This window comes from Atractosteus spatula, chromosome 13, assembly GCF_055471065.1.
Source record: "Atractosteus spatula isolate fAtrSpa1 chromosome 13, fAtrSpa1.hap1, whole genome shotgun sequence".
NCBI classification, from domain to species: domain Eukaryota; kingdom Metazoa; phylum Chordata; class Actinopteri; order Semionotiformes; family Lepisosteidae; genus Atractosteus; species Atractosteus spatula.
The window spans coordinates 13958557-13983028 of NC_142718.1; positions in this window are offsets into that span (position 1 = coordinate 13958557).

The following is a 24472-nucleotide window of genomic DNA, read 5'->3' on the forward strand; positions in this document are numbered from 1 at the left end:
TTTATTTCTGCTGAAAAACACGTTTTGACAATTTCTGAGCACTGGGGTTAAGGGCTGACTCAGTGTGCTCTTCTGAGCCAAGCAGTTACACTGCGAATCTAAGAGCTGAGAAAAAGCGTTTATTTCGGGCTGAAAAACACGTTTTGAAAACAGTGTTGTTCCTGCCCTATAAGTTACATGGGGGTTACCAAAGTTGCCAAAACGTGTTTATTTCTGCTGAAAAACACGTTTTGACAATTTCTGAGCACTGGGGTTAAGGGCTGACTCAGTGTGCTCTTCTGAGCCAGGCAGTTACACTGCGAATCTAAGAGCTGAGAAAAAGCGTTTATTTCGGGCTGAAAAACACGTTTTGAAAACTGTGCTGTTCCTGCCCTATAAGTTACATGGGGGTTACCAAAGTTGCCAAAACATGTTTATTTCTGCTGAAAAACACGTTTTGACAATTTCTGTACACTGGGGTTAAGGGCTGACTCAATGTGCTCTTCTGTGCCAGGCAGTTACACAGCGATTCTAAGGGCTGACAAAACGCGTTTATTTCGGGCTGAAAAACACGTTTTGAAAACTGTGTTGTTCCTGCCCTATAAGTTACATGGGGGTTACCAAAGTTGCCAAAACGTGTTTATTTCTGCTGAAAAACACGTTTTGACAATTTCTGAGCACTGGGGTTAAGGGCTGACTCAGTGTGCTCTTCTGAGCCAAGCAGTTACACTGCGAATCTAAGAGCTGAGAAAAAGCGTTTATTTCGGGCTGAAAAACACGTTTTGAAAACTGTGCTGTTCCTGCCCTATAAGTTACATAGGGGTTACCAAAGTTGCCAAAACATGTTTATTTCTGCTGAAAAACACGTTTTGACAATTTCTGTACACTGGGGTGAAGGGCTGACTCAATGTGCTCTTCTGAGCCAGGCAGTTACACTGCGAATCTAAGAGCTGAGAAAAAGCGTTTATTTCGGGCTGAAAAACACGTTTTGAAAACTGTGCTGTTCCTGCCCTATAAGTTACATGGGGGTTACCAAAGTTGCCAAAACATGTTTATTTCTGCTGAAAAACACGTTTTGACAATTTCTGTACACTGGGGTTAAGGGCTGACTCAATGTGCTCTTCTGAGCCAGGCAGTTACACAGCGATTCTAAGGGCTGACAAAACGCGTTTATTTCGGGCTGAAAAACACGTTTTGAAAACTGTGTTGTTCCTGCCCTATAAGTTACATGGGGGTTACCAAAGTTGCCAAAACGTGTTTATTTCTGCTTAAAAACACGTTTTGACAATTTCTGAGCACTGGGGTTAAGGGCTGACTCAGTGTGCTCTTCTGAGCCAAGCAGTTACACTGCGAATCTAAGAGCTGAGAAAAAGCGTTTATTTCGGGCTGAAAAACACGTTTTGAAAACTGTGCTGTTCCTGCCCTATAAGTTACATGGGGGTTACCAAAGTTGCCAAAACATGTTTATTTCTGCTGAAAAACACGTTTTGACAATTTCTGTACACTGGGGTTAAGGGCTGACTCAATGTGCTCTTCTGAGCCAGGCAGTTACACAGCGATTCTAAGGGCTGACAAAACGCGTTTATTTCGGGCTGAAAAACACGTTTTGAAAACTGTGTTGTTCCTGCCCTATAAGTTACATGGGGGTTACCAAAGTTGCCAAAACATGTTTATTTCTGCTGAAAAACACGTTTTGACAATTTCTGTACACTGGGGTTAAGGGCTGACTCAATGTGCTCTTCTGTGCCAGGCAGTTACACAGCGATTCTAAGGGCTGACAAAACGCGTTTATTTCGGGCTGAAAAACACGTTTTGAAAACTGTGTTGTTCCTGCCCTATAAGTTACATGGGGGTTACCAAAGTTGCCAAAACGTGTTTATTTCTGCTGAAAAACACGTTTTGGCAATTTCTGAGCACTGGGGTTAAGGGCTGACTCAGTGTGCTCTTCTGAGCTAAGCAGTTACACTGCGAATCTAAGAGCTGAGAAAAAGCGTTTATTTCGGGCTGAAAAACACGTTTTGAAAACTGTGCTGTTCCTGCCCTATAAGTTACATGGGGGTTACCAAAGTTGCCAAAACATGTTTATTTCTGCTGAAAAACACGTTTTGACAATTTCTGTACACTGGGGTGAAGGGCTGACTCAATGTGCTCTTCTGAGCCAGGCAGTAACACTGCGAATCTAAGAGCTGAGAAAAAGCGTTTATTTCGGGCTGAAAAACACGTTTTGAAAACTGTGCTGTTCCTGCCCTATAAGTTACATGGGGGTTACCAAAGTTGCCAAAACATGTTTATTTCTGCTGAAAAACACGTTTTGACAATTTCTGTACACTGGGGTTAAGGGCTGACTCAATGTGCTCTTCTGAGCCAGGCAGTTACACAGCGATTCTAAGGGCTGACAAAACGCGTTTATTTCGGGCTGAAAAACACGTTTTGAAAACTGTGTTGTTCCTGCCCTATAAGTTACATGGGGGTTACCAAAGTTGCCAAAACATGTTTATTTCTGCTGAAAAACACGTTTTGACAATTTCTGTACACTGGGGTTAAGGGCTGACTCAATGTGCTCTTCTGTGCCAGGCAGTTACACAGCGATTCTAAGGGCTGACAAAACGCGTTTATTTCGGGCTGAAAAACACGTTTTGAAAACTGTGTTGTTCCTGCCCTATAAGTTACATGGGGGTTACCAAAGTTGCCAAAACGTGTTTATTTCTGCTGAAAAACACGTTTTGACAATTTCTGAGCACTGGGGTTAAGGGCTGACTCAGTGTGCTCTTCTGAGCCAAGCAGTTACACTGCGAATCTAAGAGCTGAGAAAAAGCGTTTATTTCGGGCTGAAAAACACGTTTTGAAAACTGTGCTGTTCCTGCCCTATAAGTTACATGGGGGTTACCAAAGTTGCCAAAACATGTTTATTTCTGCTGAAAAACACGTTTTGACAATTTCTGTACACTGGGGTGAAGGGCTGACTCAATGTGCTCTTCTGAGCCAGGCAGTTACACTGCGAATCTAAGAGCTGAGAAAAAGCGTTTATTTCGGGCTGAAAAACACGTTTTGAAAACTGTGCTGTTCCTGCCCTATAAGTTACATGGGGGTTTCCAAAGTTGCCAAAACGTGTTTATTTCTGCTGAAAAACACGTTTTGACAATTTCTGAGCACTGGGGTTAAGGGCTGACTCAGTGTGCTCTTCTGAGCCAGGCAGTTACACTGCGAATCTAAGAGCTGAGAAAAAGCGTTTATTTCGGGCTGAAAAACACGTTTTGAAAACTGTGCTGTTCCTGCCCTATAAGTTACATGGGGGTTACCAAAGTTGCCAAAACATGTTTATTTCTGCTGAAAAACACGTTTTGACAATTTCTGTACACTGGGGTTAAGGGCTGACTCAATGTGCTCTTCTGTGCCAGGCAGTTACACAGCGATTCTAAGGGCTGACAAAACGCGTTTATTTCGGGCTGAAAAACACGTTTTGAAAACTGTGTTGTTCCTGCCCTATAAGTTACATGGGGGTTACCAAAGTTGCCAAAACGTGTTTATTTCTGCTGAAAAACACGTTTTGGCAATTTCTGAGCACTGGGGTTAAGGGCTGACTCAGTGTGCTCTTCTGAGCCAAGCAGTTACACTGCGAATCTAAGAGCTGAGAAAAAGCGTTTATTTCGGGCTGAAAAACACGTTTTGAAAACTGTGCTGTTCCTGCCCTATAAGTTACATGGGGGTTACCAAAGTTGCCAAAACATGTTTATTTCTGCTGAAAAACACGTTTTGACAATTTCTGTACACTGGGGTGAAGGGCTGACTCAATGTGCTCTTCTGAGCCAGGCAGTTACACTGCGAATCTAAGAGCTGAGAAAAAGCGTTTATTTCGGGCTGAAAAACACGTTTTGAAAACTGTGCTGTTCCTGCCCTATAAGTTACATGGGGGTTACCAAAGTTGCCAAAACATGTTTATTTCTGCTGAAAAACACGTTTTGACAATTTCTGTACACTGGGGTTAAGGGCTGACTCAATGTGCTCTTCTGAGCCAGGCAGTTACACAGCGATTCTAAGGGCTGACAAAACGCGTTTATTTCGGGCTGAAAAACACGTTTTGAAAACTGTGTTGTTCCTGCCCTATAAGTTACATGGGGGTTACCAAAGTTGCCAAAACATGTTTATTTCTGCTGAAAAACACGTTTTGACAATTTCTGTACACTGGGGTTAAGGGCTGACTCAATGTGCTCTTCTGTGCCAGGCAGTTACACAGCGATTCTAAGGGCTGACAAAACGCGTTTATTTCGGGCTGAAAAACACGTTTTGAAAACTGTGTTGTTCCTGCCCTATAAGTTACATGGGGGTTACCAAAGTTGCCAAAACGTGTTTATTTCTGCTGAAAAACACGTTTTGACAATTTCTGAGCACTGGGGTTAAGGGCTGACTCAGTGTGCTCTTCTGAGCCAAGCAGTTACACTGCGAATCTAAGAGCTGAGAAAAAGCGTTTATTTCGGGCTGAAAAACACGTTTTGAAAACTGTGCTGTTCCTGCCCTATAAGTTACATGGGGGTTACCAAAGTTGCCAAAACATGTTTATTTCTGCTGAAAAACACGTTTTGACAATTTCTGTACACTGGGGTGAAGGGCTGACTCAATGTGCTCTTCTGAGCCAGGCAGTTACACTGCGAATCTAAGAGCTGAGAAAAAGCGTTTATTTCTGGCTGAAAAACACGTTTTGAAAACTGTGCTGTTCCTGCCCTATAAGTTACATGGGGGTTACCAAAGTTGCCAAAACATGTTTATTTCTGCTGAAAAACACGTTTTGACAATTTCTGTACACTGGGGTTAAGGGCTGACTCAATGTGCTCTTCTGAGCCAGGCAGTTACACAGCGATTCTAAGGGCTGACAAAACGCGTTTATTTCGGGCTGAAAAACACGTTTTGAAAACTGTGTTGTTCCTGCCCTATAAGTTACATGGGGGTTACCAAAGTTGCCAAAACGTGTTTATTTCTGCTGAAAAACACGTTTTGACAATTTCTGAGCACTGGGGTTAAGGGCTGACTCAGTGTGCTCTTCTGAGCCAAGCAGTTACACTGCGAATCTAAGAGCTGAGAAAAAGCGTTTATTTCGGGCTGAAAAACACGTTTTGAAAACTGTGCTGTTCCTGCCCTATAAGTTACATGGGGGTTACCAAAGTTGCCAAAACATGTTTATTTCTGCTGAAAAACACGTTTTGACAATTTCTGTACACTGGGGTTAAGGGCTGACTCAATGTGCTCTTCTGAGCCAGGCAGTTACACAGCGACTCTAAGGGCTGACAAAACGCGTTTATTTCGGGCTGAAAAACACGTTTTGAAAACTGTGTTGTTCCTGCCCTATAAGTTACATGGGGGTTACCAAAGTTGAGAAAACGTGTTTATTTCTGCTGAAAAACACGTTTTGACAATTTCTGAGCACTGGGGTTAAGGGCTGACTCAGTGTGCTCTTCTGAGCCAAGCAGTTACACTGCGAATCTAAGAGCTGAGAAAAAGCGTTTATTTCGGGCTGAAAAACACGTTTTGAAAACTGTGCTGTTCCTGCCCTATAAGTTACATGGGGGTTACCAAAGTTGCCAAAACATGTTTATTTCTGCTGAAAAACACGTTTTGACAATTTCTGTACACTGGGGTGAAGGGCTGACTCAATGTGCTCTTCTGAGCCAGGCAGTTACACTGCGAATCTAAGAGCTGAGAAAAAGCGTTTATTTCGGGCTGAAAAACACGTTTTGAAAACTGTGCTGTTCCTGCCCTATAAGTTACATGGGGGTTTCCAAAGTTGCCAAAACGTGTTTATTTCTGCTGAAAAACACGTTTTGACAATTTCTGAGCACTGGGGTTAAGGGCTGACTCAGTGTGCTCTTCTGAGCCAGGCAGTTACACTGCGAATCTAAGAGCTGAGAAAAAGCGTTTATTTCGGGCTGAAAAACACGTTTTGAAAACTGTGCTGTTCCTGCCCTATAAGTTACATGGGGGTTACCAAAGTTGCCAAAACATGTTTATTTCTGCTGAAAAACACGTTTTGACAATTTCTGTACACTGGGGTTAAGGGCTGACTCAATGTGCTCTTCTGTGCCAGGCAGTTACACAGCGATTCTAAGGGCTGACAAAACGCGTTTATTTCGGGCTGAAAAACACGTTTTGAAAACTGTGTTGTTCCTGCCCTATAAGTTACATGGGGGTTACCAAAGTTGCCAAAACGTGTTTATTTCTGCTGAAAAACACGTTTTGACAATTTCTGAGCACTGGGGTTAAGGGCTGACTCAGTGTGCTCTTCTGAGCCAAGCAGTTACACTGCGAATCTAAGAGCTGAGAAAAAGCGTTTATTTCGGGCTGAAAAACACGTTTTGAAAACTGTGCTGTTCCTGCCCTATAAGTTACATGGGGGTTACCAAACTTGCCAAAACATGTTTATTTCTGCTGAAAAACACGTTTTGACAATTTCTGTACACTGGGGTGAAGGGCTGACTCAATGTGCTCTTCTGAGCCAGGCAGTTACACTGCGAATCTAAGAGCTGAGAAAAAGAGCTTTTTCTGGCTGAAAAACACGTTTTGAAAACTGTGCTGTTCCTGCCCTATAAGTTACATGGGGGTTACCAAAGTTGCCAAAACATGTTTATTTCTGCTGAAAAACACGTTTTGACAATTTCTGTACACTGGGGTTAAGGGCTGACTCAATGTGCTCTTCTGAGCCAGGCAGTTACACAGCGATTCTAAGGGCTGACAAAACGCGTTTATTTCGGGCTGAAAAACACGTTTTGAAAACTGTGTTGTTCCTGCCCTATAAGTTACATGGGGGTTACCAAAGTTGCCAAAACGTGTTTATTTCTGCTGAAAAACACGTTTTGACAATTTCTGAGCACTGGGGTTAAGGGCTGACTCAGTGTGCTCTTCTGAGCCAAGCAGTTACACTGCGAATCTAAGAGCTGAGAAAAAGCGTTTATTTCGGGCTGAAAAACACGTTTTGAAAACTGTGCTGTTCCTGCCCTATAAGTTACATGGGGGTTTCCAAAGTTGCCAAAACATGTTTATTTCTGCTGAAAAACACGTTTTGACAATTTCTGTACACTGGGGTTAAGGGCTGACTCAATGTGCTCTTCTGAGCCAAGCAGTTACACTGCGAATCTAAGAGCTGAGAAAAAGCGTTTATTTCGTGCTGAAAAACACGTTTTGAAAACTGTGCTGTTCCTGCCCTATAAGTTACATGGGGGTTACCAAAGTTGCCAAAACATGTTTATTTCTGCTGAAAAACACGTTTTGACAATTTCTGTACACTGGGGTTAAGGGCTGACTCAATGTGCTCTTCTGAGCCAGGCAGTTACACAGCGATTCTAAGGGCTGACAAAACGCGTTTATTTCGGGCTGAAAAACACGTTTTGAAAACTGTGTTGTTCCTGCCCTATAAGTTACATGGGGGTTACCAAAGTTGCCAAAACATGTTTATTTCTGCTGAAAAACACGTTTTGACAATTTCTGTACACTGGGGTTAAGGGCTGACTCAATGTGCTCTTCTGTGCCAGGCAGTTACACAGCGATTCTAAGGGCTGACAAAACGCGTTTATTTCGGGCTGAAAAACACGTTTTGAAAACTGTGTTGTTCCTGCCCTATAAGTTACATGGGGGTTACCAAAGTTGCCAAAACGTGTTTATTTCTGCTGAAAAACACGTTTTGACAATTTCTGAGCACTGGGGTTAAGGGCTGACTCAGTGTGCTCTTCTGAGCCAGGCAGTTACACTGCGAATCTAAGAGATGAGAAACAGCGTTTATTTCGGGCTGAAAAACACGTTTTGAAAACTGTGCTGTTCCTGCCCTATAAGTTACATGGGGGTTACCAAAGTTGCCAAAACATGTTTATTTCTGCTGAAAAACACGTTTTGACAATTTCTGTACACTGGGGTGAAGGGCTGACTCAATGTGCTCTTCTGAGCCAGGCAGTTACACTGCGAATCTAAGAGCTGAGAAAAAGCGTTTATTTCTGGCTGAAAAACACGTTTTGAAAACTGTGCTGTTCCTGCCCTATAAGTTACATGGGGGTTACCAAAGTTGCCAAAACATGTTTATTTCTGCTGAAAAACACGTTTTGACAATTTCTGTACACTGGGGTTAAGGGCTGACTCAGTGTGCTCTTCTGAGCCAAGCAGTTACACTGCGAATCTAAGAGCTGAGAAAAAGCGTTTATTTCGGGCTGAAAAACACGTTTTGAAAACAGTGTTGTTCCTGCCCTATAAGTTACATGGGGGTTACCAAAGTTGCCAAAACGTGTTTATTTCTGCTGAAAAACACGTTTTGACAATTTCTGAGCACTGGGGTTAAGGGCTGACTCAGTGTGCTCTTCTGAGCCAGGCAGTTACACTGCGAATCTAAGAGCTGAGAAAAAGCGTTTATTTCGGGCTGAAAAACACGTTTTGAAAACTGTGCTGTTCCTGCCCTATAAGTTACATGGGGGTTACCAAAGTTGCCAAAACATGTTTATTTCTGCTGAAAAACACGTTTTGACAATTTCTGTACACTGGGGTTAAGGGCTGACTCAATGTGCTCTTCTGTGCCAGGCAGTTACACAGCGATTCTAAGGGCTGACAAAACGCGTTTATTTCGGGCTGAAAAACACGTTTTGAAAACTGTGTTGTTCCTGCCCTATAAGTTACATGGGGGTTACCAAAGTTGCCAAAACGTGTTTATTTCTGCTGAAAAACACGTTTTGACAATTTCTGTACACTGGGGTGAAGGGCTGACTCAATGTGCTCTTCTGAGCCAGGCAGTTACACTGCGAATCTAAGAGCTGAGAAAAAGCGTTTATTTCGGGCTGAAAAACACGTTTTGAAAACTGTGCTGTTCCTGCCCTATAAGTTACATGGGGGTTTCCAAAGTTGCCAAAACGTGTTTATTTCTGCTGAAAAACACGTTTTGACAATTTCTGAGCACTGGGGTTAAGGGCTGACTCAGTGTGCTCTTCTGAGCCAGGCAGTTACACTGCGAATCTAAGAGCTGAGAAAAAGCGTTTATTTCGGGCTGAAAAACACGTTTTGAAAACTGTGCTGTTCCTGCCCTATAAGTTACATGGGGGTTACCAAAGTTGCCAAAACATGTTTATTTCTGCTGAAAAACACGTTTTGACAATTTCTGTACACTGGGGTTAAGGGCTGACTCAATGTGCTCTTCTGTGCCAGGCAGTTACACAGCGATTCTAAGGGCTGACAAAACGCGTTTATTTCGGGCTGAAAAACACGTTTTGAAAACTGTGTTGTTCCTGCCCTATAAGTTACATGGGGGTTACCAAAGTTGCCAAAACGTGTTTATTTCTGCTGAAAAACACGTTTTGACAATTTCTGAGCACTGGGGTTAAGGGCTGACTCAGTGTGCTCTTCTGAGCCAAGCAGTTACACTGCGAATCTAAGAGCTGAGAAAAAGCGTTTATTTCGGGCTGAAAAACACGTTTTGAAAACTGTGCTGTTCCTGCCCTATAAGTTACATGGGGGTTACCAAAGTTGCCAAAACATGTTTATTTCTGCTGAAAAACACGTTTTGACAATTTCTGTACACTGGGGTGAAGGGCTGACTCAATGTGCTCTTCTGAGCCAGGCAGTTACACTGCGAATCTAAGAGCTGAGAAAAAGCGTTTATTTCGGGCTGAAAAACACGTTTTGAAAACTGTGCTGTTCCTGCCCTATAAGTTACATGGGGGTTACCAAAGTTGCCAAAACATGTTTATTTCTGCTGAAAAACACGTTTTGACAATTTCTGTACACTGGGGTTAAGGGCTGACTCAATGTGCTCTTCTGAGCCAGGCAGTTACACAGCGATTCTAAGGGCTGACAAAACGCGTTTATTTCGGGCTGAAAAACACGTTTTGAAAACTGTGTTGTTCCTGCCCTATAAGTTACATGGGGTTTACCAAAGTTGCCAAAACATGTTTATTTCTGCTGAAAAACACGTTTTGACAATTTCTGAGCACTGGGGTTAAGGGCTGACTCAGTGTGCTCTTCTGAGCCAGGCAGTTACACTGCGAATCTAAGAGCTGAGAAAAAGCGTTTATTTCGGGCTAAAAAACACGTTTTGAAAACTGTGTTGTTCCTGCCCTATAAGTTACATGGGGGTTACCAAAGTTGCCAAAACGTGTTTATTTCTGCTGAAAAACACGTTTTGACAATTTCTGAGCACTGGGGTTAAGGGCTGACTCAGTGTGCTCTTCTGAGCCAAGCAGTTACACTGCGAATCTAAGAGCTGAGAAAAAGCGTTTATTTCGGGCTGAAAAACACGTTTTGAAAACTGTGCTGTTCCTGCCCTATAAGTTACATGGGGGTTACCAAAGTTGACAAAACATCTTTATTTCTGCTGAAAAACACGTTTTGACAATTTCTGTACACTGGGGTGAAGGGCTGACTCAATGTGCTCTTCTGAGCCAGGCAGTTACACTGCGAATCTAAGAGCTGAGAAAAAGCGTTTATTTCGGGCTGAAAAACACGTTTTGAAAACTGTGCTGTTCCTGCCCTATAAGTTACATGGGGGTTACCAAAGTTGCCAAAACATGTTTATTTCTGCTGAAAAACACGTTTTGACAATTTCTGTACACTGGGGTTAAGGGCTGACTCAATGTGCTCTTCTGAGCCAGGCAGTTACACAGCGATTCTAAGGGCTGACAAAACGCGTTTATTTCGTGCTGAAAAACACGTTTTGAAAACTGTGTTGTTCCTGCCCTATAAGTTACATGGGGGTTACCAAAGTTGCCAAAACGTGTTTATTTCTGCTGAAAAACACGTTTTGACAATTTCTGAGCACTGGGGTTAAGGGCTGACTCAGTGTGCTCTTCTGAGCCAATCAGTTACACTGCGAATCTAAGAGCTGAGAAAAAGCGTTTATTTCGGGCTGAAAAACACGTTTTGAAAACAGTGTTGTTCCTGCCCTATAAGTTACATGGGGGTTACCAAAGTTGCCAAAACGTGTTTATTTCTGCTGAAAAACACGTTTTGACAATTTCTGAGCACTGGGGTTATGGGCTGACTCAGTGTGCTCTTCTGAGCCAGGCAGTTACACTGCGAATCTAAGAGCTGAGAAAAAGCGTTTATTTCGGGCTGAAAAACACGTTTTGAAAACTGTGCTGTTCCTGCCCTATAAGTTACATGGGGGTTACCAAAGTTGCCAAAACGTGTTTATTTCTGCTGAAAAACACGTTTTGACAATTTCTGAGCACTGGGGTTAAGGGCTGACTCAGTGTGCTCTTCTGAGCCAAGCAGTTACACTGCGAATCTAAGAGCTGACAAAACGCGTTTATTTCGGGCTGAAAAACACGTTTTGAAAACTGTGTTGTTCCTGCCCTATAAGTTACATGGGGGTTACCAAAGTTGCCAAAACGTGTTTATTTCTGCTGAAAAACACGTTTTGACAATTTCTGAGCACTGGGGTTAAGGGCTGACTCAGTGTGCTCTTCTGAGCCAAGCAGTTACACTGCGAATCTAAGAGCTGAGAAAAAGCGTTTATTTCGGGCTGAAAAACACGTTTTGAAAACTGTGCTGTTCCTGCCCTATAAGTTACATGGGGGTTACCAAAGTTGCCAAAACATGTTTATTTCTGCTGAAAAACATGTTTTGACAATTTCTGTACACTGGGGTGAAGGGCTGACTCAATGTGCTCTTCTGAGCCAGGCAGTTACACTGCGAATCTAAGAGCTGAGAAAAAGCGTTTATTTCGGGCTGAAAAACACGTTTTGAAAACTGTGCTGTTCCTGCCCTATAAGTTACATGGGGGTTACCAAAGTTGCCAAAACATGTTTATTTCTGCTGAAAAACACGTTTTGACAATTTCTGTACACTGGGGTTAAGGGCTGACTCAATGTGCTCTTCTGAGCCAGGCAGTTACACAGCGATTCTAAGGGCTGACAAAACGCGTTTATTTCGGGCTGAAAAACACGTTTTGAAAACTGTGTTGTTCCTGCCCTATAAGTTACATGGGGGTTACCAAAGTTGCCAAAACATGTTTATTTCTGCTGAAAAACACGTTTTGACAATTTCTGAGCACTGGGGTTAAGGGCTGACTCAGTGTGCTCTTCTGAGCCAGGCAGTTACACTGCGAATCTAAGAGCTGAGAAAAAGCGTTTATTTCGGGCTAAAAAACACGTTTTGAAAACTGTGTTGTTCCTGCCCTATAAGTTACATGGGGGTTACCAAAGTTGCCAAAACGTGTTTATTTCTGCTGAAAAACACGTTTTGACAATTTCTGAGCACTGGGGTTAAGGGCTGACTCAGTGTGCTCTTCTGAGCCAAGCAGTTACACTGCGAATCTAAGAGCTGAGAAAAAGCGTTTATTTCGGGCTGAAAAACACGTTTTGAAAACTGTGCTGTTCCTGCCCTATAAGTTACATGGGGGTTACCAAAGTTGACAAAACATGTTTATTTCTGCTGAAAAACACGTTTTGACAATTTCTGTACACTGGGGTGAAGGGCTGACTCAATGTGCTCTTCTGAGCCAGGCAGTTACACTGCGAATCTAAGAGCTGAGAAAAAGCGTTTATTTCGGGCTGAAAAACACGTTTTGAAAACTGTGCTGTTCCTGCCCTATAAGTTACATGGGGGTTACCAAAGTTGCCAAAACATGTTTATTTCTGCTGAAAAACACGTTTTGACAATTTCTGTACACTGGGGTTAAGGGCTGACTCAATGTGCTCTTCTGAGCCAGGCAGTTACACAGCGATTCTAAGGGCTGACAAAACGCGTTTATTTCGGGCTGAAAAACACGTTTTGAAAACTGTGTTGTTCCTGCCCTATAAGTTACATGGGGGTTACCAAAGTTGCCAAAACGTGTTTATTTCTGCTGAAAAACACGTTTTGACAATTTCTGAGCACTGGGGTTAAGGGCTGACTCAGTGTGCTCTTCTGAGCCAATCAGTTACACTGCGAATCTAAGAGCTGAGAAAAAGCGTTTATTTCGGGCTGAAAAACACGTTTTGAAAACAGTGTTGTTCCTGCCCTATAAGTTACATGGGGGTTACCAAAGTTGCCAAAACGTGTTTATTTCTGCTGAAAAACACGTTTTGACAATTTCTGAGCACTGGGGTTAAGGGCTGACTCAGTGTGCTCTTCTGAGCCAGGCAGTTACACTGCGAATCTAAGAGCTGAGAAAAAGCGTTTATTTCGGGCTGAAAAACACGTTTTGAAAACTGTGCTGTTCCTGCCCTATAAGTTACATGGGGGTTACCAAAGTTGCCAAAACATGTTTATTTCTGCTGAAAAACACGTTTTGACAATTTCTGTACACTGGGGTGAAGGGCTGACTCAATGTGCTCTTCTGAGCCAGGCAGTTACACTGCGAATCTAAGAGCTGAGAAAAAGCGTTTATTTCGGGCTGAAAAACACGTTTTGAAAACTGTGCTGTTCCTGCCCTATAAGTTACATGGGGGTTACCAAAGTTGCCAAAACATGTTTATTTCTGCTGAAAAACACGTTTTGACAATTTCTGTACACTGGGGTTAAGGGCTGACTCAATGTGCTCTTCTGAGCCAAGCAGTTACACAGCGATTCTAAGGGCTGACAAAACGCGTTTATTTCGGGCTGAAAAACACGTTTTGAAAACTGTGTTGGTCCTGCACTATAAGTTACATGGGGGTTACCAAAGTTGCCAAAACGTGTTTATTTCTGCTGAAAAACACGTTTTGACAATTTCTGAGCACTGGGGTTAAGGGCTGACTCAGTGTGCTCTTCTGAGCCAAGCAGTTACACTGCGAATCTAAGAGCTGAGAAAAAGCGTTTATTTCGGGCTGAAAAACACGTTTTGAAAACAGTGTTGTTCCTGCCCTATAAGTTACATGGGGGTTTCCAAAGTTGCCAAAACGTGTTTATTTCTGCTGAAAAACACGTTTTGACAATTTCTGAGCACTGGGGTTAAGGGCTGACTCAGTGTGCTCTTCTGAGCCAGGCAGTTACACTGCGAATCTAAGAGCTGAGAAAAAGCGTTTATTTCGGGCTGAAAAACATGTTTTGAAAACTGTGCTGTTCCTGCCCTATAAGTTACATGGGGGTTACCAAAGTTGCCAAAACATGTTTATTTCTGCTGAAAAACACGTTTTGACAATTTCTGTACACTGGGGTTAAGGGCTGACTCAATGTGCTCTTCTGTGCCAGGCAGTTACACAGCGATTCTAAGGGCTGACAAAACGCGTTTATTTCGGGCTGAAAAACACGTTTTGAAAACTGTGTTGTTCCTGCCCTATAAGTTACATGGGGGTTACCAAAGTTGCCAAAACGTGTTTATTTCTGCTGAAAAACACGTTTTGGCAATTTCTGAGCACTGGGGTTAAGGGCTGACTCAGTGTGCTCTTCTGAGCCAAGCAGTTACACTGCGAATCTAAGAGCTGAGAAAAAGCGTTTATTTCGGGCTGAAAAACACGTTTTGAAAACTGTGCTGTTCCTGCCCTATAAGTTACATGGGGGTTACCAAAGTTGCCAAAACATGTTTATTTCTGCTGAAAAACACGTTTTGACAATTTCTGTACACTGGGGTGAAGGGCTGACTCAATGTGCTCTTCTGAGCCAGGCAGTTACACTGCGAATCTAAGAGCTGAGAAAAAGCGTTTATTTCGGGCTGAAAAACACGTTTTGAAAACTGTGCTGTTCCTGCCCTATAAGTTACATGGGGGTTACCAAAGTTGCCAAAACATGTTTATTTCTGCTGAAAAACACGTTTTGACAATTTCTGTACACTGGGGTTAAGGGCTGACTCAATGTGCTCTTCTGAGCCAGGCAGTTACACAGCGATTCTAAGGGCTGACAAAACGCGTTTATTTCGGGCTGAAAAACACGTTTTGAAAACTGTGTTGTTCCTGCCCTATAAGTTACATGGGGGTTACCAAAGTTGCCAAAACATGTTTATTTCTGCTGAAAAACACGTTTTGACAATTTCTGTACACTGGGGTTAAGGGCTGACTCAATGTGCTCTTCTGTGCCAGGCAGTTACACAGCGATTCTAAGGGCTGACAAAACGCGTTTATTTCGGGCTGAAAAACACGTTTTGAAAACTGTGTTGTTCCTGCCCTATAAGTTACATGGGGGTTACCAAAGTTGCCAAAACGTGTTTATTTCTGCTGAAAAACACGTTTTGACAATTTCTGAGCACTGGGGTTAAGGGCTGACTCAGTGTGCTCTTCTGAGCCAAGCAGTTACACTGCGAATCTAAGAGCTGAGAAAAAGCGTTTATTTCGGGCTGAAAAACACGTTTTGAAAACTGTGCTGTTCCTGCCCTATAAGTTACATGGGGGTTACCAAAGTTGCCAAAACATGTTTATTTCTGCTGAAAAACACGTTTTGACAATTTCTGTACACTGGGGTGAAGGGCTGACTCAATGTGCTCTTCTGAGCCAGGCAGTTACACTGCGAATCTAAGAGCTGAGAAAAAGCGTTTATTTCGGGCTGAAAAACACGTTTTGAAAACTGTGCTGTTCCTGCCCTATAAGTTACATGGGGGTTTCCAAAGTTGCCAAAACGTGTTTATTTCTGCTGAAAAACACGTTTTGACAATTTCTGAGCACTGGGGTTAAGGGCTGACTCAGTGTGCTCTTCTGAGCCAGGCAGTTACACTGCGAATCTAAGAGCTGAGAAAAAGCGTTTATTTCGGGCTGAAAAACACGTTTTGAAAACTGTGCTGTTCCTGCCCTATAAGTTACATGGGGGTTACCAAAGTTGCCAAAACATGTTTATTTCTGCTGAAAAACACGTTTTGACAATTTCTGTACACTGGGGTTAAGGGCTGACTCAATGTGCTCTTCTGTGCCAGGCAGTTACACAGCGATTCTAAGGGCTGACAAAACGCGTTTATTTCGGGCTGAAAAACACGTTTTGAAAACTGTGTTGTTCCTGCCCTATAAGTTACATGGGGGTTACCAAAGTTGCCAAAACGTGTTTATTTCTGCTGAAAAACACGTTTTGACAATTTCTGAGCACTGGGGTTAAGGGCTGACTCAGTGTGCTCTTCTGAGCCAAGCAGTTACACTGCGAATCTAAGAGCTGAGAAAAAGCGTTTATTTCGGGCTGAAAAACACGTTTTGAAAACTGTGCTGTTCCTGCCCTATAAGTTACATGGGGGTTACCAAAGTTGCCAAAACATGTTTATTTCTGCTGAAAAACACGTTTTGACAATTTCTGTACACTGGGGTGAAGGGCTGACTCAATGTGCTCTTCTGAGCCAGGCAGTTACACTGCGAATCTAAGAGCTGAGAAAAAGCGTTTATTTCTGGCTGAAAAACACGTTTTGAAAACTGTGCTGTTCCTGCCCTATAAGTTACATGGGGGTTACCAAAGTTGCCAAAACATGTTTATTTCTGCTGAAAAACACGTTTTGACAATTTCTGTACACTGGGGTTAAGGGCTGACTCAATGTGCTCTTCTGAGCCAGGCAGTTACACAGCGATTCTAAGGGCTGACAAAACGCGTTTATTTCGGGCTGAAAAACACGTTTTGAAAACTGTGTTGTTCCTGCCCTATAAGTTACATGGGGGTTACCAAAGTTGCCAAAACGTGTTTATTTCTGCTGAAAAACACGTTTTGACAATTTCTGAGCACTGGGGTTAAGGGCTGACTCAGTGTGCTCTTCTGAGCCAAGCAGTTACACTGCGAATCTAAGAGCTGAGAAAAAGCGTTTATTTCGGGCTGAAAAACACGTTTTGAAAACTGTGCTGTTCCTGCCCTATAAGTTACATGGGGGTTACCAAAGTTGCCAAAACATGTTTATTTCTGCTGAAAAACACGTTTTGACAATTTCTGTACACTGGGGTTAAGGGCTGACTCAATGTGCTCTTCTGAGCCAGGCAGTTACACAGCGATTCTAAGGGCTGACAAAACGCGTTTATTTCGGGCTGAAAAACACGTTTTGAAAACTGTGTTGTTCCTGCCCTATAAGTTACATGGGGGTTACCAAAGTTGCGAAAACGTGTTTATTTCTGCTGAAAAACACGTTTTGACAATTTCTGAGCACTGGGGTTAAGGGCTGACTCAGTGTGCTCTTCTGAGCCAAGCAGTTACACTGCGAATCTAAGAGCTGAGAAAAAGCGTTTATTTCGGGCTGAAAAACACGTTTTGAAAACTGTGCTGTTCCTGCCCTATAAGTTACATGGGGGTTACCAAAGTTGCCAAAACATGTTTATTTCTGCTGAAAAACACGTTTTGACAATTTCTGTACACTGGGGTGAAGGGCTGACTCAATGTGCTCTTCTGAGCCAGGCAGTTACACTGCGAATCTAAGAGCTGAGAAAAAGCGTTTATTTCGGGCTGAAAAACACGTTTTGAAAACTGTGCGGTTCCTGCCCTATAAGTTACATGGGGGTTTCCAAAGTTGCCAAAACGTGTTTATTTCTGCTGAAAAACACGTTTTGACAATTTCTGAGCACTGGGGTTAAGGGCTGACTCAGTGTGCTCTTCTGAGCCAGGCAGTTACACAGCGATTCTAAGGGCTGACAAAACGCGTTTATTTCGGGCTGAAAAACACGTTTTGAAAACTGTGTTGTTCCTGCCCTATAAGTTACATGGGGGTTACCAAAGTTGCCAAAACATGTTTATTTCTGCTGAAAAACACGTTTTGACAATTTCTGTACACTGGGGTTAAGGGCTGACTCAATGTGCTCTTCTGTGCCAGGCAGTTACACAGCGATTCTAAGGGCTGACAAAACGCGTTTATTTCGGGCTGAAAAACACGTTTTGAAAACTGTGTTGTTCCTGCCCTATAAGTTACATGGGGGTTACCAAAGTTGCCAAAACGTGTTTATTTCTGCTGAAAAACACGTTTTGACAATTTCTGAGCACTGGGGTTAAGGGCTGACTCAGTGTGCTCTTCTGAGCCAGGCAGTTACACTGCGAATCTAAGAGCTGAGAAAAAGCGTTTATTTCGGGCTGAAAAACACGTTTTGAAAACTGTGCTGTTCCTGCCCTATAAGTTACATGGGGGTTACCAAAGTTGCCAAAACATGTTTATTTCTGCTGAAAAACACGTTTTGACAATTTCTGTACACTGGGGTTAAGGGCTGACTCAATGTGCTCTTCTGTGCCAGGCAGTTACACAGCGATTCTAAGGGCTGACAAAACGCGTTTATTTCGGGCTGAAAAACACGTTTTGAAAACTGTGTTGTTCCTGCCCTATAAGTTACATGGGGGTTACCAAAGTTGCCAAAACGTGTTTATTTCTGCTGAAAAACACGTTTTGACAATTTCTGAGCACTGGGGTTAAGGGCTGACTCAGTGTGCTCTTCTGAGCCAAGCAGTTACACTGCGAATCTAAGAGCTGAGAAAAAGCGTTTATTTCTGGCTGAAAAACACGTTTTGAAAACTGTGCTGTTCCTGCCCTATAAGTTACATGGGGGTTACCAAAGTTGCCAAAACATGTTTATTTCTGCTGAAAAACACGTTTTGACAATTTCTGTACACTGGGGTTAAGGGCTGACTCAATGTGCTCTTCTGAGCCAGGCAGTTACACAGCGATTCTAAGGGCTGACAAAACGCGTTTATTTCGGGCTGAAAAACACGTTTTGAAAACTGTGTTGTTCCTGCCCTATAAGTTACATGGGGGTTACCAAAGTTGCCAAAACGTGTTTATTTCTGCTGAAAAACACGTTTTGACAATTTCTGAGCACTGGGGTTAAGGGCTGACTCAGTGTGCTCTTCTGAGCCAAGCAGTTACACTGCGAATCTAAGAGCTGAGAAAAAGCGTTTATTTCGGGCTGAAAAACACGTTTTGAAAACAGTGTTGTTCCTGCCCTATAAGTTACATGGGGGTTACCAAAGTTGCCAAAACGTGTTTATTTCTGCTGAAAAACACGTTTTGACAATTTCTGAGCACTGGGGTTAAGGGCTGACTCAGTGTGCTCTTCTGAGCCAGGCAGTTACACTGCGAATCTAAGAGCTGAGAAAAAGCGTTTATTTCGGGCTGAAAAACACGTTTTGAAAACTGTGCTGTTCCTGCCCTATAAGTTACATGGGGGTTACCAAAGTTGCCAAAACATGTTTATTTCTGCTGAAAAACACGTTTTGACAATTTCTGTACACTGGGGTTAAGGGCTGACTCAATGTGCTCTTCTGTGCCAGGCAGTTACACAGCGATTCTAAGGGCTGACAAAACGCGTTTATTTCGGGCTGAAAAACACGTTTTGAAAACTGTGTTGTTCCTGCCCTATAAGTTACATGGGGGTTACCAAAGTTGCCAAAACGTGTTTATTTCTGCTGAAAAACACGTTTTGACAATTTCTGAGCACTGGGGTTAAGGGCTGACTCAGTGTGCTCTTCTGAGCCAAGCAGTTACACTGCGAATCTAAGAGCTGAGAAAAAGCGTTTATTTCGGGCTGAAAAACACGTTTTGAAAACTGTGCTGTTCCTGCCCTATAAGTTACATGGGGGTTACCAAAGTTGCCAAAACATGTTTATTTCTGCTGAAAAACACGTTTTGACAATTTCTGTACACTGGGGTGAAGGGCTGACTCAATGTGCTCTTCTGAGCCAGGCAGTTACACTGCGAATCTAAGAGCTGAGAAAAAGCGTTTATTTCGGGCTGAAAAACACGTTTTGAAAACTGTGCTGTTCCTGCCCTATAAGTTACATGGGGGTTACCAAAGTTGCCAAAACATGTTTATTTCTGCTGAAAAACACGTTTTGACAATTTCTGTACACTGGGGTTAAGGGCTGACTCAATGTGCTCTTCTGTGCCAGGCAGTTACACAGCGATTCTAAGGGCTGACAAAACGCGTTTATTTCGGGCTGAAAAACACGTTTTGAAAACTGTGTTGTTCCTGCCCTATAAGTTACATGGGGGTTACCAAAGTTGCCAAAACGTGTTTATTTCTGCTGAAAAACACGTTTTGACAATTTCTGAGCACTGGGGTTAAGGGCTGACTCAGTGTGCTCTTCTGAGCCAAGCAGTTACACTGCGAATCTAAGAGCTGAGAAAAAGCGTTTATTTCGGGCTGAAAAACACGTTTTGAAAACTGTGCTGTTCCTGCCCTATAAGTTACATAGGGGTTACCAAAGTTGCCAAAACATGTTTATTTCTGCTGAAAAACACGTTTTGACAATTTCTGTACACTGGGGTGAAGGGCTGACTCAATGTGCTCTTCTGAGCCAGGCAGTTACACTGCGAATCTAAGAGCTGAGAAAAAGCGTTTATTTCGGGCTGAAAAACACGTTTTGAAAACTGTGCTGTTCCTGCCCTATAAGTTACATGGGGGTTACCAAAGTTGCCAAAACATGTTTATTTCTGCTGAAAAACACGTTTTGACAATTTCTGTACACTGGGGTTAAGGGCTGACTCAATGTGCTCTTCTGAGCCAGGCAGTTACACAGCGATTCTAAGGGCTGACAAAACGCGTTTATTTCGGGCTGAAAAACACGTTTTGAAAACTGTGTTGTTCCTGCCCTATAAGTTACATGGGGGTTACCAAAGTTGCCAAAACGTGTTTATTTCTGCTGAAAAACACGTTTTGACAATTTCTGAGCACTGGGGTTAAGGGCTGACTCAGTGTGCTCTTCTGAGCCAAGCAGTTACACTGCGAATCTAAGAGCTGAGAAAAAGCGTTTATTTCGGGCTGAAAAACACGTTTTGAAAACTGTGCTGTTCCTGCCCTATAAGTTACATGGGGGTTACCAAAGTTGCCAAAACATGTTTATTTCTGCTGAAAAACACGTTTTGACAATTTCTGTACACTGGGGTTAAGGGCTGACTCAATGTGCTCTTCTGAGCCAGGCAGTTACACAGCGATTCTAAGGGCTGACAAAACGCGTTTATTTCGGGCTGAAAAACACGTTTTGAAAACTGTGTTGTTCCTGCCCTATAAGTTACATGGGGGTTACCAAAGTTGCGAAAACGTGTTTATTTCTGCTGAAAAACACGTTTTGACAATTTCTGAGCACTGGGGTTAAGGGCTGACTCAGTGTGCTCTTCTGAGCCAAGCAGTTACACTGCGAATCTAAGAGCTGAGAAAAAGCGTTTATTTCGGGCTGAAAAACACGTTTTGAAAACTGTGCTGTTCCTGCCCTATAAGTTACATGGGGGTTACCAAAGTTGCCAAAACATGTTTATTTCTGCTGAAAAACACGTTTTGACAATTTCTGTACACTGGGGTGAAGGGCTGACTCAATGTGCTCTTCTGAGCCAGGCAGTTACACTGCGAATCTAAGAGCTGAGAAAAAGCGTTTATTTCGGGCTGAAAAACACGTTTTGAAAACTGTGCTGTTCCTGCCCTATAAGTTACATGGGGGTTTCCAAAGTTGCCAAAACGTGTTTATTTCTGCTGAAAAACACGTTTTGACAATTTCTGAGCACTGGGGTTAAGGGCTGACTCAGTGTGCTCTTCTGAGCCAGGCAGTTACACTGCGAATCTAAGAGCTGAGAAAAAGCGTTTATTTCGGGCTGAAAAACACGTTTTGAAAACTGTGCTGTTCCTGCCCTATAAGTTACATGGGGGTTACCAAAGTTGCCAAAACATGTTTATTTCTGCTGAAAAACACGTTTTGACAATTTCTGTACACTGGGGTTAAGGGCTGACTCAATGTGCTCTTCTGTGCCAGGCAGTTACACAGCGATTCTAAGGGCTGACAAAACGCGTTTATTTCGGGCTGAAAAACACGTTTTGAAAACTGTGTTGTTCCTGCCCTATAAGTTACATGGGGGTTACCAAAGTTGCCAAAACGTGTTTATTTCTGCTGAAAAACACGTTTTGACAATTTCTGAGCACTGGGGTTAAGGGCTGACTCAGTGTGCTCTTCTGAGCCAAGCAGTTACACTGCGAATCTAAGAGCTGAGAAAATGCGTTTATTTCGGGCTGAAAAACACGTTTTGAAAACTGTGCTGTTCCTGCCCTATAAGTTACATGGGGGTTACCAAACTTGCCAAAACATGTTTATTTCTGCTGAAAAACACGTTTTGACAATTTCTGTACACTGGGGTGAAGGGCTGACTCAATGTGCTCTTCTGAGCCAGGCAGTTACACTGCGAATCTAAGAGCTGAGAAAAAGCGTTTATTTCTGGCTGAAAAACACGTTTTGAAAACTGTGCTGTTCCTGCCCTATAAGTTACATGGGGGTTACCAAAGTTGCCAAAACATGTTTATTTCTGCTGAAAAACACGTTTTGACAATTTCTGTACACTGGGGTTAAGGGCTGACTCAATGTGCTCTTCTGAGCCAGGCAGTTACACAGCGATTCTAAGGGCTGACAAAACGCGTTTATTTCGGGCTGAAAAACACGTTTTGAAAACTGTGTTGTTCCTGCCCTATAAGTTACATGGGGGTTACCAAAGTTGCCAAAACGTGTTTATTTCTGCTGAAAAACACGTTTTGACAATTTCTGAGCACTGGGGTTAAGGGCTGACTCAGTGTGCTCTTCTGAGCCAAGCAGTTACACTGCGAATCTAAGAGCTGAGAAAAAGCGTTTATTTCGGGCTGAAAAACACGTTTTGAAAACAGTGTTGTTCCTGCCCTATAAGTTACATGGGGGTTACCAAAGTTGCCAAAACGTGTTTATTTCTGCTGAAAAACACGTTTTGACAATTTCTGAGCACTGGGGTTAAGGGCTGACTCAGTGTGCTCTTCTGAGCCAGGCAGTTACACTGCGAATCTAAGAGCTGAGAAAAAGCGTTTATTTCGGGCTGAAAAACACGTTTTGAAAACTGTGCTGTTCCTGCCCTATAAGTTACATGGGGGTTACCAAAGTTGCCAAAACATGTTTATTTCTGCTGAAAAACACGTTTTGACAATTTCTGTACACTGGGGTTAAGGGCTGACTCAATGTGCTCTTCTGTGCCAGGCAGTTACACAGCGATTCTAAGGGCTGACAAAACGCGTTTATTTCGGGCTGAAAAACACGTTTTGAAAACTGTGTTGTTCCTGCCCTATAAGTTACATGGGGGTTACCAAAGTTGCCAAAACGTGTTTATTTCTGCTGAAAAACACGTTTTGACAATTTCTGAGCACTGGGGTTAAGGGCTGACTCAGTGTGCTCTTCTGAGCCAAGCAGTTACACTGCGAATCTAAGAGCTGAGAAAAAGCGTTTATTTCGGGCTGAAAAACACGTTTTGAAAACTGTGCTGTTCCTGCCCTATAAGTTACATGGGGGTTACCAAAGTTGCCAAAACATGTTTATTTCTGCTGAAAAACACGTTTTGACAATTTCTGTACACTGGGGTGAAGGGCTGACTCAATGTGCTCTTCTGAGCCAGGCAGTTACACTGCGAATCTAAGAGCTGAGAAAAAGCGTTTATTTCTGGCTGAAAAACACGTTTTGAAAACTGTGCTGTTCCTGCCCTATAAGTTACATGGGGGTTACCAAAGTTGCCAAAACATGTTTATTTCTGCTGAAAAACACGTTTTGACAATTTCTGTACACTGGGGTTAAGGGCTGACTCAATGTGCTCTTCTGAGCCAGGCAGTTACATAGCGATTCTAAGGGCTGACAAAACGCGTTTATTTCGGGCTGAAAAACACGTTTTGAAAACTGTGTTGTTCCTGCCCTATAAATTACATGGGGGTTACCAAAGTTGCCAAAACGTGTTTATTTCTGCTGAAAAACACGTTTTGACAATTTCTGAGCACTGGGGTTAAGGGCTGACTCAGTGTGCTCTTCTGAGCCAAGCAGTTACACTGCGAATCTAAGAGCTGAGAAAAAGCGTTTATTTCGGGCTGAAAAACACGTTTTGAAAACAGTGTTGTTCCTGCCCTATAAGTTACATGGGGGTTACCAAAGTTGCCAAAACGTGTTTATTTCTGCTGAAAAACACGTTTTGACAATTTCTGAGCACTGGGGTTAAGGGCTGACTCAGTGTGCTCTTCTGAGCCAGGCAGTTACACTGCGAATCTAAGAGCTGAGAAAAAGCGTTTATTTCGGGCTGAAAAACACGTTTTGAAAACTGTGCTGTTCCTGCCCTATAAGTTACATGGGGGTTACCAAAGTTGCCAAAACATGTTTATTTCTGCTGAAAAACACGTTTTGACAATTTCTGTACACTGGGGTTAAGGGCTGACTCAATGTGCTCTTCTGTGCCAGGCAGTTACACAGCGATTCTAAGGGCTGACAAAACGCGTTTATTTCGGGCTGAAAAACACGTTTTGAAAACTGTGTTGTTCCTGCCCTATAAGTTACATGGGGGTTACCAAAGTTGCCAAAACGTGTTTATTTCTGCTGAAAAACACGTTTTGACAATTTCTGAGCACTGGGGTTAAGGGCTGACTCAGTGTGCTCTTCTGAGCCAAGCAGTTACACTGCGAATCTAAGAGCTGAGAAAAAGCGTTTATTTCGGGCTGAAAAACACGTTTTGAAAACTGTGCTGTTCCTGCCCTATAAGTTACATTGGGGTTACCAAAGTTGCCAAAACATGTTTATTTCTGCTGAAAAACACGTTTTGACAATTTCTGTACACTGGGGTGAAGGGCTGACTCAATGTGCTCTTCTGAGCCAGGCAGTTACACTGCGAATCTAAGAGCTGAGAAAAAGCGTTTATTTCGGGCTGAAAAACACGTTTTGAAAACTGTGCTGTTCCTGC